Below are 3441 nucleotides of genomic sequence, written 5' to 3'. Positions count from 1 at the left end.
TCTCTAGTGAAAGCAGGGCTGAAGGGCTGCCACTCCCTGGGCTTCCTTGGCATTCACATCCGGGCCAACTATCATTCTGCTCTGCAATCTTAGCTCCACCAACACACTTGTTCTCTTTCCTTTTCTTTTTCCCTTCTGTTCTTTCCTCTACCTCCTTCTTCTTCATAGATTCGCAGAACATTTTTAGGTAGTGCTATAGGCTCAGGGCTCAGGCATTGAAGAGATGAATCGAATCCCCTATTCAGAGCATCAGCTCTAAGGTGGAATTTGGAGGACAAATACATGGAATGTTAGGTGATGGTCACAGTGATAGAGAAATCCAGAGACAACTGAGGAGGAAAGAGGGTGGAGGGTTCCATTCCACAGTTAAGTTGGATGAGGCCTCTCTCATAAGGCAGAAATGACCTGGAGGATGTGGGGCAGCAAACCCAATGGATCTAGAGGAACACCTGGATCCCCCTGTTCTGACAGGTGTGTGGGGCCTGTGGGAGGACTGGCATGCTGGAGGTGCAGCAGGTGGCTGGGGTGAGCTGAGAACAGAGGAAGGGGATGAGCCTACCCATCAGGATGGGATGTTCTGTGACAGATGTGTAGATAAGTCCCTTGGGACATCATTCAAATGTTGGCTTTCCCTTTCAGATGGGAACCTTTGGAAAGTTTCAAGCAAGCAGAAGCATGGCATGAACAGGCTGGAGGGGGGCAAGGAAGAAGTGGGAAGAACAGGCGTGAAGCTGATAGAATAATTCCAGGGAGGAGGATCAGGTGAAGGTGTGAAGGCAGTGGACTATGTACTGATGCTTTGCGTACTTTGAAAGCAGAAATGATAATATTTATTGGCAGATTGGATATGGGATGTGAGAGAAACAGAGGGGCAAAGAAATTCTAAGCTGCTTAGAGAAAGCAAAACAAGAAACAGGAGGTATAGGCTGGCGAAAGGGAAGGAAAAATTGGGTTATAGGTTTCACACATGTCAGGTTTATGAAGAGCTATTGCCAGTTCATGTGTATGTATAGATTTGGAGTTTAGTACAGAGGTCGAGGCTGAAAGTATAAAATTGGTATAAATTTACATATAGATGGATTTAAACTGTTATACTTTAGGAGACCTTCCAAAAAATGTAGGCCAGAACTAGAAGAGGTCCAAAGACCAAGCCCTGGGGTGCCCCCAAGGTTTTGGGTTGAGGGGAACCCAGTAAAAAAGGCAGAAGAAGTGGATGCATGGTGGTCTGCATCCAGTGGCCGGCGGCCATGCCAAAGCAGGGCTGCTCCTTCGTGGACGCTGCCCCGCTGCAGCTCAAAGTCCGCGTGGGCCTGAAGGAGCTGAGCCGCAGTGTGTGTGCCGAGCGTTACTCGTGCAAGGTGTTGGAGAAGACCAGGCAGCTCCTTCTCTGTGGGGCCCAGGCTTGCAGAGACCATGTGTGGGGCGAAGGCTGTGCCATCGTCCACCTGCCAGAGTCCCCGAAGCCCGGGCCTACAGGGGCCCCCTGAGCTGGGAGGGGCCAGGTGCTGATCGGACCAGATGGCCGGCTGACCAGGAGCTCTACTCAGGCTTCCGAAGCTGACCCGTCTGGGGCAGCAACCGTCGCCTGATCCTCCTGCGTGTGAGTCGTGGATGGGAAGGCGGTCTGCAGCCAGTGCGAGCGGGTCCTGTGCGGGCAGTGCGTGCTCAGCTGCTGGGGCTGCGGCGCCGTGGCCTGTGCCCTGTGTGGCCTTGTGGACTCTAGCGACGTCTGTGAGAAGGCGCTGTGCACCAGCTGTGCCATGTTGGAAGCCTAAGGCTGCGTGGATGGCACCCGGTGCCGGTGTTGCAGAGAGGAATGGCTTTGATATGTTACCTTTGTACCCTGAAGACAGAATTGAATAAACCCATTATAGAAGAAAAAGAAGAAGAAGAAGAAGAAGAAGAAGAAGAAGAAGAAGAAGAAGAAGAGGAGGAGGAGGAGGAGGAGGAGGAGGAGGAGGAGGAGGAGGAGGAGGAGGAAGTAGAAGTAGTGGTGTCTGGTAAGAAAAAGCAGAACCAAGAGAGAGTGGAGTCCACAAACAAAAAGAAAGTGCTTCCCAGGAATATGAAATCAGTCTGTAGAATCCCCTGTCCCCTGACCGGCAGAGTCACAGGAGGAATGAGCAGCAAGCACTGAATGGAAGTGATGTGTAGGCCCTTGAGGACTTGCCAAGAGTGACATGGGAAGGTGGTAAGCGAGAACGTCTGAAGCTCCTCAAGGGCAGGAACCACCCCTCGTCCACTCATTTCTGCACCTTCTGTGCCCACTCTTAGTGTCCAGCACCTCGCCTGGCACACACCGGCAATAAAATAGATCTGTCGATGGAGGAGCCGTTTCTCTGATGAAGTCACTAATGTTTAGATTTTCCTGTTCACGAGCCCCGGTGACTTCACAGAAGAGACCTAATTGTTTTATATGGGTAGCTGAATGAGGTGAAGGGGTTAGAAGAAGGCAAGAGAGGAAATCAAATGAAAGAATGTCTTGCTTCCAAAGCATCATTCAGGGATGCCCTTGTTTGTAAAAAGCTCCACACCATTCCTGCAAAGTGGCTGGTGCAAGGAAGTCTGCACTTTGGCTTACTTATATATGGGGGAATGTTTGAGATTAATAAATCAACAGTGATGACGATGATGCAATGCACTTTGTGCATGTTGCAAGGAGCTATCATGTACATGCTTTCCCTCCTTGCCAACCACTTATCATGTTCTCAAGATACTACCTTAGGGAAACTTGAATGTAATAGCAGAGGTGAGTTGTCCTAGATCATCACAGGATGATCCGTTTATTTACTGGACCACAGCCACATCCATGTGTTTACATACTGTCTCTGGATGCTTTTATGCTAGAACAGCAGTGCTGAGTAGTTGTTATAGAGGCCCCTCAAAAGTAAAAAAATATTATCTAGCCCTTTACAGAAAAAAAATTTTATCCAACTCTATCTTAGGTAACAAAACCAAAGGCCTCCAAAGCAGAGTGTTTAAGATAGTTCTTTGGAATCTGGTAAGAAAATACAGTATTTAACTATCTTGTGATTTATTTTTTACTATGAAGAAGTGAAGCATTAAATATTCCTACATGAATTGAGAATAAATCATGGATATGATTTATAAATAAAGTTGCAAATATTGGGGATGTATGCTCAAAACTTAGGGACAGATGATGACGAAAGTTTAAAGAACAAGTGGATGATTCAAAAGAGGGCATGCATATTGAAGGTGCTCAAAATAGTTTGGAATAGTATTGGTTAGCATTCATGCAACCTCTGGCCTCTTTTAATCTCTCTAAACCTCAGGTTTCTTATTTACCAAGTGAAAATAATATTGCATATTTTACAAGTTCATATGCCTTCAAAAATACTTAGTAAATTGCAGATGCAGGAGTTAGTTGTGGCTATATATCATTTTAAATTTTGTTTTTAGTAATCTGTGTTGTCCTAATAT

The 3441-nt window shown here is 46.9% G+C and overlaps 1 pseudogene across 1 annotated transcript; it reads left to right on the top strand.

Annotated features, from left to right (window-relative positions):
• Positions 1-1247: 1247 nt before the first annotated feature.
• Positions 1248-1775, top strand: LOC308268983 (apoptosis regulatory protein Siva-like; annotated as a pseudogene). Its single transcript has one exon. The product of its transcript is annotated as an apoptosis regulatory protein Siva-like (transcript).
• The last annotated feature ends 1666 nt before the right edge of the window (positions 1776-3441 follow it).

This window comes from Muscardinus avellanarius (assembly GCF_963383645.1).
Source record: "Muscardinus avellanarius genome assembly, chromosome: 1".
NCBI lineage: Eukaryota > Metazoa > Chordata > Mammalia > Rodentia > Gliridae > Muscardinus > Muscardinus avellanarius.
Note: the sequence above shows the minus strand (reverse complement) of the source record. Positions and strands in the feature narration are given on the sequence as shown.